The sequence below is a fragment of the Narcine bancroftii genome, chromosome 3, assembly GCF_036971445.1.
Source record: "Narcine bancroftii isolate sNarBan1 chromosome 3, sNarBan1.hap1, whole genome shotgun sequence".
Taxonomy (NCBI): domain Eukaryota; kingdom Metazoa; phylum Chordata; class Chondrichthyes; order Torpediniformes; family Narcinidae; genus Narcine; species Narcine bancroftii.
The window spans coordinates 25,531,635-25,544,553 of NC_091471.1; the positions used below are offsets into that span (position 1 = coordinate 25,531,635).

Genomic DNA, 12,919 nt, shown 5'->3' on the forward strand with positions numbered 1-12,919 from the left:
GGAGGGAGGGAGAGAGAGGGAGAGAGAGAGAGAGAGAGAGAGGGAGAGAGAGAGAGAGAGAGAGAGAGAGAGAGAGAGACCAACCGACCAACTGATCAACCGACCAAACAGGCTTTCTCACAGAGAGAGAGATCTGGTTTCTGCAGCATGGCAAGCTGGCAGCTTGTTTAAAACCCCATTTTGAAGACGGATTGTGAGTTCTGAGTTCAGCCTGTTGAAACAACCCATGTGGTCCATACAAGAGGAAATGGCTGGCTAGAGTGTTTCACCTGAAATAAGGAATCAAAAAGGAACTCTGTGGTGACCTGCAGAAGAAGAGGTTATCATTTGGAAAACCTTGATGGGGCACGTTTCTTCGGCAAGTCACTGACTTGGCTGATTGGAGGGAATCAGTTTGTGTTGTGTGTCAAATGAGCAACAAATCTCTCTGAAACCAACGAGAACCTTCCTGAGCGGTAACCATTTAAGTACCAGAGAGAGATGATAATTCATAAATGTTAAATTCTATGCACAGTGTAAGAATTGCCTAATACTGGTGAACTTGGAGGAGTGAGAAATGAGATTGGACTGTGAATCAAATAACTTTTCTAAACTTGTACACATTACATACACGTGCGCTTAGAATTAGGTTCAATTAGGTTAAGTTAATAGTAATAATTTAAAGTTTGATCCTGTTTTTATGTTTAAAGAAAATTAAAAATGACTTATGTTTTAGTAACCATTTGTCTTGGTGAATTTCTATTGCTGGTGGATTTTGGGGCCCTCTGGGCCCGTCACATTTTTAACTTATTAGGAGAAATATACTGTAATTAATATAGAACATCCAACCTTAGCAACGTGCTGCAGATCACTGTGTTTGTTCCAATGAGAACAGAGGACAGAATTGGGAAGAGCCTTGTAAACCTCATTTTACACCTGCTATCAGGCTCTCACAGGTAGACATCTGGAGAGCAGGAGTCACCTCTTGGGAGGCATTGAGAATGGTTCATATTAATTTTCAAAATGGATTATATTAATTTCCATTCACGTGAGTGAAAATTAGACATACTTAAGTTGCCCCAAGCCAGGGTTAAGCAATCAAATTTGTTAATTATTTAAGGAAAATGCATTGCATGAGAGTTAAGCCTTATAAATGCCAGAAATGTTAATATTGTTCAACTGGCATGAGTTGCTTCACATGGAACACATCGTGACATAACATGTGGGAAATTCGTTGTGAATTCCAGGGTAATTCAATAATTGTTGACAAGGGCGTGTGTGGTCTGTTGTAAAGCACAAGATTCCAGATGAATATGTACCATTCAGATCTGGCATAGAGGAAACTGTAGATGTTTGTACAGATATATATTCTTTGAAGGATAAAGAGCAAATGCAGTCAAATGGGACTAGCCAGGGATGCCATCTTGATCAGCATGGTGAGTTGGGCTGAAGGGCCTCTTCATGGTTTATGTCTATGGCTCTACGTAGAGACAATTGGAATTTATGACAGGTTTCACTGCGGTGATAGTGTACTGATCACTGAATTCAAGCATCTCTCCAGAAACATGGCACAAACCCAAGCATCTCACTGTCAAGAAAAACCTGCCCTCTCAAACCCCAGTTTATACTTTTGTCAACTTGCTAAACTCCTCCTTGATTTATTTTAGGTTCCTTTATACTGTTGACACATGCCTTTTCCACTACTGTAGAAAAGACAGTGAACAAAGTATACAAGCGAACAAGAGGGAGATAGATCAGCTCGTTGAATGGTGTAATGACAACAATCTTGTGCTCAACGTCAACAAAACCAAGGAGATGATTGCGGACTTCAAGAGGAAGTCAGGGGAACATGGCCCAGTCCTCATCGAGGGCTCTGGAGTGGAGAGGGTCAAGAACTTCAAATTCTTTGGTGTCGACAACTCCAAGGATCTGTCTACCCTCTACATTGATTCAATCACAAAGAAGGCTCACCAGCGGCTATACTTTGTGAGGCATCTGAGGTAGTTAGGTATGTCACCAAAGACTCTCGTAAACTTCTACAGGTATACTATGGAGAGCACTTAGGCTTGTTGCATCACTGTATGGTATGGATGTGCCAAATCTCAGGACAAGAATAAACACCACAGCCACAGCATCACAGGCACCAGACAACACTCCATCGAGGATATCTACATGAGGCAGTGTCTTAAAAAAGAAGCCTCTATTTTCAAAGGCCTCCAACACCCAGGCCATGCCTTTTTCACTCTGCTACCATCGGGAAAATTGTACAGAATCGTAAAGATAAGCACTCAGTGGCACAAGGACAGCAGGCCCCCGAATAAACAATGAACCAAAGACACGGCCTTACTTTTCGTACATTATTATTTTTCTTTATAGTAATGCTGTAAGATGGTTATAATATGAATGTTTGGACTGCTGCAAGACAGCGAATGCTATGACTTGTTCACGACAATAAATCTTGATTCTGATTCTAATATAATCAGGCTGCAATGCACTTTTGCTAAATGTAATTCCAGGCCATGCCTGTCTTGAATGAAACTGCACCCCACCCACCTTCCTACATTCTTTCTTTGAATATCTTTACATAAATTGTATATTTGTTTGGGTCCGATGAAAGTTTTTCCTTCATGTTCTCTCGTATCTAAAATGGCTTCCACATTTCCAAGATTATCAAAGTGTCCATGCATTAAAATATCTTCATTTTCTGGAGTTCAATTTGGACCAAGGGCTAATCAAATGTTGGCCTTAGTTGTGTTTTATTCCCATTCTCTTTGTAACTTTATAGTTCTTGCAGACAGAGCCCTGAATCTACACTGGTATTTGTACGTCTCTTCCCCTCAGTTGATTAATCTCTCCCTTTTGTTCACTCTGGTGTGCTAAATGGAATGTGGCGACTTTATGGGCTCAGATTTGGTGTTGATTGTGCCAGACACTTCTTTAAATCCTTTTCATTGATTGCGGGTAATCCAATGACAGTTCACTCCTATTTCATTTTTAATTCTCAACCCTCCAATTACGCTTCACTTAAAAGTGAAACTTTGATGAATGATTTTCTTTTTACCTGCTTTGATGAGGCTGTTGTTCCTATTTACAACATGGTGCCTTCCTCTCTGATTGTTAACTAGTTCTCGCTTGCAACCCTACATGAAATCTAGGGCACTGCTTAAGTAGGAACAGAATTAGACCATTGATCCCATAAAGTCTGATCTGTCATTTAATTCAAAGGTGATGTAATTTTCCTTTCAACTCATTCTCCTGCCTTCTCCCCTGAAGAGCCATTCAGCCTATCGAGTTCGCTCTGGGTTTCTATCATGTACTGATCCATTCTCCCACTCAGCCCCACTCTCCTGTCTTCTCACCATAACCTTTGATATCCTCATTATTCAGATACTTATCAATCACTACCTTAAATACACGCAACGACTTGGCCTCTACAGCCACCCATGGCAGCAAATTTTAGAGGTTCACCACTCTCCGGGTAAAGAATTCCTCCACATCTCTGTCTTAAATCCTGAAATTATGCCCTCTTGTCTTAGACTCCCATACCTTGGACACAACTTTACTACATCTACTCTGCCCAGGCCTTTTAACATTGAAAATACTTCCATAGAGACCCTGCTCATTCTTCTGAACTCCAAAGAGCCGTTAAACGTTCCTTATATGCTACTTCCTTCATTTGAGGAATCATTTTTGTGAATCTTCTCTGAACCCTCTCCATTGCCAGCACATACTTTTTTTAAATAAGGAGTCCAAAACTGTATCCTGTTCTCCAATTAAGGCCTCACCAGTGCCTTATAAAGTCTCAACATCACATCCCTGCTTTTACATCATATTCCTCTCGATATGAATGCCAAAATTGTACTCGCCCTCTTCACCACTGACTTAACCTGGAGGTTATCCTGCACAAGGGTATCCTGCACAAGGACTCCAAAGTCCCTTTGCACCTCTGAATTTTGACATCCTTACAGATCAACATCCTACAATCTCTGCTTTAAAATACCCAATGTCTTTGACCTCCACAGCTGTCTGTGGCACAAATTCACCACTCTCTGACTGAAGAAACCTCCTCATCTCTGTTCTAACGGGACATCCTTTTATTCTGGGGCTAAACCCTCTTTTATATGGACACACTTTCATTTCAAAAACTTGTTATGGCCAAGAGTTTCAATTGTATAACCCTATAATTTCTTAAGCATTATCAATTAAAAATTGTTTTTCTGATCACAAATTTCCATTAGACACAGACCACAATGCATTGCAGTGGATTTCTCTCTCAGGATCATGCAGGATGCTGTCACTCCCAGTGCAAACGTCGATTGCAGTAGTGTCCTGAGGATAACAATTAAAGCAGTGTCTCAGGACAATCTTGCTTCAGCACTGGATTGGGTCTTACTTTTCATCCACTCGATTACCTTTGGGAGAAGCCAGTTTAATGTTACAAAGGTCCGCCTTCCCACATATTATTCACCCCCTGAGCCCCCCCCCCCAATTAAAGACATCGTCCTGACTTCAACCACTCAATCCTCTTTTCGTCCAATCTCACAACTTCCAAAAATACTCCTTCCATGCCATTCCATCCTTTAGGCCTCCACAGCTCCATTGTGTTCCTAAATGGTTTTTACCCTCCCCTGTACCCTGAGGATCTTGCTTCTATAATCTTCAGTCCCAAATTTGCCCAGATGCTCCCGTCTTCCTGATGGTCCCTAAAACTGGCTTATGGTCTCAATCCCACCTGAAGGTCTCTGCGTCCTGATGGTCTGGTCTTTAGCGACTACCTTTCTTTACCTATCCAACCAGTTACTTTGCTCCTTGACCCAGAGTACCCAATCTGAGTACTTGTGGTTATTCTATGACCTATTGTGCTCTGCTGCTATTCCTTCCATTTAAGTGCCAATTATTTCCACCCGCTGTTCACTCTACCTTTGTATGGATTTAAAATGCATTTCTAAACTTATTTATTATCCTTTCCACTGGAATGTTTGGTTCCAGTTCACTTCAGGGTTAGTCCATAACATCTCATTACTGCCTGTGTCCCACAAATTCCCACTCCAACCTTTTAACCACACAACTGCTTTCCTAAGATGCATCTTCTTTCTTTCTTTGGCTTGGCTTCGCGGATGAAGATTAATGGAAGGGTAATGTCCACGTCAGCTGCAGGCTCGTTTGTGGCTGACAAGTCCGATGTGGGACAGGCAGACATGGTTGCAGCGGTTGCAGGGGAAAATTGGTTGGTTGGGGTTGGGTGTTGGGTTTTCCCTCCTTTGTCTTTTGTCAGTGAGGTGGGCTCTGCGGTCTTCTTCAAAGGAGATTGCTGCCCGCCGAACTGTGAGGCGCCAAGTTGCGCGGTTTGAGGCAATATCTGCCCACTGGCGGTGGTCAATGTGGCAGGCACCAAGAGATTTCTTTAGGCAGTTCTTGTACCTCTTCTTCGGTACACCTCTGTCTCGGTGGCCAGTGGAGAGCTCACCATATAACACGATCTTGGGAAGGAGATGGTCCTCCATTCTGGAGACGTGGCCTACCCAGCGCAGTTGGATCTTCAGCAGCGTGGATTCGATGCTGTCAGCTTCTGCCATCTCGAGTACTTCGATGTTGGTGATGAAGTCGCTCCAATGAATGTTGAGGATGGAGCGGAGACAACATTGGCGTTCTAGGAGCCGTGGGTGATGCCGGTAGAGGACCCAAGATTCGGAGCCGAACAGAAGTGTGGGTATGACAACGGCTCTGTATACGCTAATCTTTGTGATGTTTTTCAGTTGGTTGTTTTTCCAGACTCTTTTGTGTAGTCTTCTAAAGGTGCTATTTGCCTTGGCGAGTCTGTTGTCTATCTCGTTGTCTATCCTTGCATCCGATGAAATGGTGCAGCCGAGATAGGTAAACTGGTTGACCGTTTTGAGTTTTGTGTGCCCGATGGAGATGTGGGGGGGCTGGTAGTCATGGTGGGGAGCTGGCTGATGGAGGACCTCAGTTTTCTTCAGGCTGACTTCCAGGCCAAACATTTTGGCAGTTTCCGCAAAGCAGGACGTCAAGCGCTGAAGAGCTGGCTCTGAATGGGCAACTAAAGCGGCATCGTCTGCAAAGAGTAGTTCACGGACAAGATGCATGTAATACATTAATTGGCTAAGTAAGGGGACACAGTGAGTAGTGAAGTGGCATTTCTCAGAGAGGAGGGAGGTTTCTCTGGGGATCAATATTAGGGCCATTGCTTTTGATTATGTGTATCATTAATTTGGTGCACAGGGCATATTCCAAATCAGCAGGCAAGAAGGAAGAACAGTCTATAAGGGGATATAGACAGGCCTACAGAATGGGTGGCAGATGAAATTTATTGGGGAGGAAAGCAAATTCTTACATTGTGGTAGGGAGAATGAGAAGAGGCAATATAGAGGGCACTCTATAGAGAGATTCAGGGTTTGCAAAGTTCATTGAAGGTATTTGTAACAGTCATTAAAGAAGGAAACGGGATTCTGGTTCCAAAAAAGAAAGGTTTAAAGTACAAGAGCATCATGAATTGCTATAAAACATCCTGTCCAGCTCTGAGTGCCACAGTTTAGCAAAGAAGCAAAGGCTTTGGAAGATTCAAAGAAAAGGTTAATAAAACAATCCTGTTATAAATTGGAGAGGAGAAGCTGTAGTTCTTGTCTTTGGAGAAGAGAAGTGGTGACCAGAGTAAATGAGATGGGTATTTAAAATCATTAAGTGTGTGGTCAGAATAGACAGAAGTAATTGTTTCCACACCAAGGGGGCCTAGAACTAGAATGTAGGTGACTGCAGAAGGAACTGAAGGTGACAGGAGGTTACTTGTTTTTTTTTTCCCCACCATCGAGTTGTCGAGGTCCGGAACACACAGCTGGGGTTAATGGCAGAGGCAGATTCTAAAGGCATGAAAGGAAATAAATTGCAGGGCTGAGGGGGAAAGGGTGGGAGAGTGGGAGCAGTTAGACTGTTGCAATGGGCAGGATGGACTCAGTCTCTGCCGTGATCTTGATGTGATTCAGTGACTTTCCGAGTGGCTTGGGGAGCGATCTTGATGTTATCACCCTCGATGGCCTTCTTTGTCATTTCAATTTATAGACATATAGCGGAGTAACAGGGTCCTTCCAGCCCAAGAACCCATTCCACCCAATTGATTATAACCTCTGCATGTTTTGAAGGGGGGAGGTAACTGGAGCACATGGTGAAAATTTACGTAGACACAGGGTGCACAGTTAGCATCGGAGTTAACACAAAGCTGCTACAGAGCCAGCGATCAGGACCGGGGTTCAAATCCCATGGGGTCTCTATATTCTTCCTGTGTTTGTCTGGGTTTTCCCCAGGTGCTCTGGTTTCCTCCCACCATTCAAAAAATGTACAGGGGTTGTAGGTGAACTGGGTGCAATTGGGCGGCACGGGCTCATGGGGCGAAAAGTCATGTTACCATGTATGTTTAGATTAAATTTAAAAAAAAATAACTGAATGTATAAACTCCTGACAAATAGCGCCAGAATGAAACCTGGGGAGCTGGCGCGGTATTCGCATTGCGCTGATTGCTACACTAACTGTGCCTCTTTGGTGGACCTCGTTCCTGATTCCCCCATTGCAGGTTCCTGGTTTAAGGTTAGTTTTCTCAGAACTGGTTAGAACTTTAGAGTTCAATGTGGTGAAGCATGGCGCATTACTGATCCAGGAAGGAGTTTCTATATAATGGTCCCTCCCACCCTCCCACTGCCTTCCCAGCCATTTTGTGATACAAGTTCCTCTGGCACCAGGTAAGTGATGTAACCTCCTGGAGAGCTTCAGTAACTTCAACATCCCTAATCAATGAATCATGGACAACAACAACTGGCCAGATCTGTTTCTCCTCAGCCTCCTCCTTGCTATTGGATGGCATTCTTGCTCTCTTCCCTGCATCTTATCTTCTTTGGCACGACCAGTTTTAGAAGTAGCTCTTTCTCTGCCTCCTTTACAGCCTTAGCAAGGCTATAGTTCCCCATGGGGTGTTATGATCTCTTCCCATTTTGTGTTTCTCATACAGCAGTTCAACAATTCTAAGCTGGAGAAACAGAAACCAGTTCTCAATCAAAACTCTGCTGCTCCTCCTCAACTGCTCGTTACCCTTCTCTTGCCAATGGCTTTTCATTTTTAAAACCCTTATTCTTGCCTTCTAACCCCTCCATAGTTGAGTCTCATCATCTCTCCATAACCTCCTTATGGTCCACTTGTCTTTGAAATCTCTAAACCCTGCCCTTTTTATTTTGTTTTCCAACTCCACCGATCATTCACCATCATTAATCATTTGGAGGATAGAAAAAAAGTTTTGTGTCTTGCTTTTCACAATCACTGCTTCAGGCTTTGCAATACCTGCTAATAAAGTCTGCATATTGGAGAAACCTGGGCCCCTGCCAAGCCTAGATAAAGGCTTCTCACAACATTCTCTGAAACTCTAGGATATACACAAGGATACTCATATCAGCACCTGCACCAACATGCAATTAGATACCACATTTAGCTGCACACTCTGGGTTCCTCAACAACTGCTGCTTGGTTTTCCTTCAGGTCAGTCTCCACAAAAAAAAAAGTACAGAGAGTGGATTAATTATTTAGCCAAAGAAATATGTTTGAAAAAGAAGTGGAAAGAGGCAATGAAGTGAAGAAATTCCAGAGCTTAGGGCATAGAGAGCAGAAGGCAGGGCTATTAGAAGATAACAATTATATTCAGGAATATGTTTAATTTTCCAATTATTTTTAACTTGTATGCTTTGGCTCCTGACTCTTCACTCCCAGTGATAATCGCTTCTTGCTATCCAATTAATCAAAGTCTCTCAGAGCCTTGATATTTGCAGGGAAGTCTGCAAAGGTTGAGATTTTGGATTCTTTGCCCTTCTAGTGTTTTTAAGAAGCTTCACAGACTGTCTGAGCAGATCACTGCACTGACATGGAAAGTACAAAATGCCACCGGCTCTCCTAATCTCAGTCAGATCAGCCTTGTCCAATTCACTGACTGAATTCCATTTGTGCATGTTCTTGTACATACATCACTTGTGTTAAAATAAATTAAATTGATTGTTTTTAATTGCACCCGTTAGACCTCTGAAATGTTAAAAAATATTTATATATTGCATCCACTCGCCATGATAATATTACAAATGAAATTATCTGCTTAACCTTGTCAGAATAAAGAAAATATCAAATAAAGACAATTTCCAGCACGACTAATTCCCGTCTTCTCCACTAGAATTACCAATTACAGCCCATGAAGGTGTAATTACCTTAAATCGATTCTGCCTTCGTAGACCCTTAATTAAATCTGCACAAGCAAATGATGTAAGCCTATAGGGAAAAGGGATAATTTTCTCTGCTCAGACAATAGGAAAATTTGGGAACCATAGAACACTACACAAGCACTTTGGCTCATCTAGACTGTGCCCAATGTTATTTTGCTTCATTTCATTGACCTGCACCCAGAACATAGCCTTTCATACACCTCTCATCATTTTCTTAAATGTCAAATGTCAAAATTCACCACTGCATTCAGCCAGCTTGCTTGTTCCAAACTTTCTCCACACTCTGCGTGAAGATGTTTCCCAAAATTTTCCTTTTAAATTTCTCTCAGGTGTGGTAATTGAGTCACTGGACAATTACCTGGATTAAAAATAATTTATCAAGCACTTCCTTTAAGAGTACAGTTACATTTAAAGAAATGCCTTGTAGTTCTCGGTTATCTGATACTAACTATTCTTCGCACATGAATTAACTCAGGCTTCATCCCATATGACCAACAGTGAATTACTTTCAGTTCTCTCCCAGTTGTGAGGCTGGGCTGAACCCCTCAGCAGCCTCGAATGCACAATAAAATGTTATCGACCGCAAGTTTGTTTTATGGTTTTAGGTCAAACACAGGCTCAAAAACCCACTTTGTTCTCCTTATCCGTTGCTTCCTTGCTTGTAAGCAGCTGGGTTAATAATTGGAAAAACTACAAGTTGGCTCTGTGTTTGGGCCTGCCCAGCTAATATGTAGAGATCTGTGTATTTCAATAGGCCCTTCACTGTCTCACTGAATACAGTTTTCTTTTTATTCCAAGCTTGAAATTCTCTTGTGTGGCACAAGGTTACATCAAGTAAAGTTAAGTTGTCACCTTTATTTATCATTCATACCATGCTTACATGGTAAAGACGAGATAGTATTTCTCCAAGACCACAGAGCAGACTTATATAAAGTTAGAATAGAAGTTAAACACATTAAAATATAAAGAAGTATACAGTAAAAGTCCATGGTACACTATCCACATATGTTCTGGGAATACAAGAGTCTGATGGCTTAGGGGAAAAAACTGTTGCTCGATCTGGACGTAATGACCTGAGTTCTATAGTACCTCCTAGCAGATGGCAGAACAGTTTACATGAGGGATCTGTGAAGTCCTTCACAATGTTTATTGCCTTTCGCCAGCATTGAGTGCTGTAGATGTCCTTCATGGTAGGAAGAGAGCCCCCAATGATCTTTTCTGCTGTCTTCACAATCCTCTGCAGGGAATGATTATTTAACATGAGGGAATGATTATTTAAAGTTCAATTGTTGAATGTGATTGAGTCCCTTACAGCCATAGATTCATTGGGCCCTGTAATCTACAGAGGACATACAGCAAGTCCAGAGATCCCAACATGTGTTTGATGTCATGTTGTACATTTATTAACACATTCGAAGTCCATGAGCCATTCACTGCAGTCAAACTACTACCGGAGAGTTAGGCCTGCTCCTGTATTAGTTAAAGGGGTCATTTTCACCTGGCTTCCTACCCTGGAGTCTGGGGCCTTCCGACGTGTTGTAAGGAAATCCACCACTAAGCAGGTTTCGTTTCTTCTTGGAAAAGGAGCTGCTCAAGAATCTGGCCAAATCCACAACCCTTGAGCAGAGAATGGTCCAATTCTGTGTCTTGACCCACAATGATCACATACCAATGTTCCTGAAGCCTCCTCTGGTCCTCCCTCTACTACCTTCTCAGCCTCTTAATCTTGGACAAACCTTCCCCTGCCATCCTCACAATGTCTCCTTTGTGACAAAGTTTAGTCCATCATATCAAAGGCCAATGGACCATGCACAGCAGCAAGGAAATCTTGCACAAAACAGGCCCAACCACGGATGGATTTTAGTGCACTGTTAATGCAATGTGAAAGAATTCCAATTCCTTAGCTGTCGGAGATCAGGGTGTGTACAGGAGGCAAGAACTAGAGGGTAGCACATTTTGCATAATGGTTAATGCAACACCTTTACAGTGCTAGCGATCGGGGCTGGACCTGGGTTAAAATCCTGCGCTTTCTGTAAGGAATTTGTACATTCTCCTTGGGTTTTCTCCAGTTTCCTCCTACCCTTCAAAAAAATGTACTGGAGGTGTTAATTGGGCAACACTGGCCAAATTGGCCTGTTACACTGCTGTATGTCTAAATATTTCAAGAAAATTTAAATTAAAAAAATTAAATTAGATAATCTTCACATTGAATGGGGCAGACAGTTGCAACAAGCTCTATATACTGAATCATTTAGTATGAATGACCTCATGATCCAGCTAATTTTATGTAAACAATAGAACCATAGAACATTACAGCACAGTGACAGGCACTTTGGTCCATCTGGCGCCTTGAAACCAGATACGGCTCATTAACCACGTATGGGTAACTCATCTAAAAGAAGGAAAACTCTGATTTCAAACCTCTGCAGCCTTGTGGCTATACCTGCTCATGGAAAAGGCTTTGGGAGTAAATCCCGAGGAAAAATCCAGAGTTGGAGTCTCGAAGGCGGGTGACTGCTGTACCCAGCACCAGTACGACAACTCCTGTATCAATTTTCGGCGTTCCTTTGGACCTATCATTAACATGGGGGGAGGGCGATCCCACTGCATGGGCAACAGAGAGATCTCCCTATCAACTCTGCCCTGCTTTGCGCCCTGGAGAGGCCACTCCAGCTAGTACCAGAGACGCAGTCCCCATGGTCGACCGTGACTGATGGAGGTAACATATTATTTCCAGTATGAAGTATTTTTTTTCTACTTGACTGTGGTTACCTTTGAGAACTGTCCATTTTCTTGGAGTTGTTTCAAAATTTATTTTCAACATCTTCTGCTTTTGTTTGAATATGTTTTTTTAAATATATTTGACTTGGTGCCTTGTGAAACCCTATAAATACTTTAATGCTACAGGCATGATATAAATTTCAGCTTCTCTTATAGTTCAAATCCTTACTGTGTCAGGAAATAATTACTGAAAAATATGGGAGATATGAAGTGATATGACTAGTGAGTTTGAAGAGATGAGCTTTGAGGGGTTTGAAGGTGGAAAGAGATGAGGAGATATTTAAGGAGGAAATACTGGAGCAAAGGATTGAAACCTCTGCCATTGATATCAGAGCAAAGGAAGGAGATGATGTATCAAAGGTGAAGTCAGAAGAATCTTGAGCATCCAAAGGGACAGGGGCTGTTGGCAATGCCCGATTACCACTCTCGTTCTGAGTGTTCTGACCTGTTGAAACAAATTTAAATTTTAATTTTTAATTTAGCCATACGGCATGATAACAGGCCCTTTCACCCCATGAGCCCGTACTGACCAATTACACCCAATTGACCTAGAAAGTGAATGGCACATTTGGCATAGAGGTTAGAGCAACGCCTTTACAGCACCAGTGATCAGGACTTGGGTTTGAATCCCGTGCTGTCTGTAAGGAGTTTATACGTTCTCCCTGTTTCTCCATGGGTTTTCCCCGGACATCGGGTTTCCTCCCACTGTTCGAAACATACCAGGGGTGTAGGTTAATTGGGTGTAAATTGGACAGCACAGACACGTGGGCTGAAATGGCCTGTTACTGTACTGTAGGTCTAATTTTTTTAAAAAACCAAAACAATTTTAACCTCTGGTACATTTTGGAGGATGGGAGGAAACTAGAGTACTCAGAGGAAACCAATGTAGGCATGAG

At 42.4% G+C, this 12,919-nt stretch overlaps 1 long non-coding RNA gene across 1 annotated transcript in view; it reads left to right on the forward strand.

Moving 5' to 3' along the window:
- The first annotated feature begins 11,054 nt into the window (after positions 1–11,054).
- The window catches only part of LOC138757018 (uncharacterized), a 28,155-nt gene continuing 26,290 nt past the window's right edge, over positions 11,055–12,919 (forward strand). The window contains exon 1 of the long non-coding RNA XR_011353280.1: positions 11,055–11,274. This is a non-coding gene — a long non-coding RNA (uncharacterized lncRNA). The remainder of the gene's footprint in view (positions 11,275–12,919) is intronic.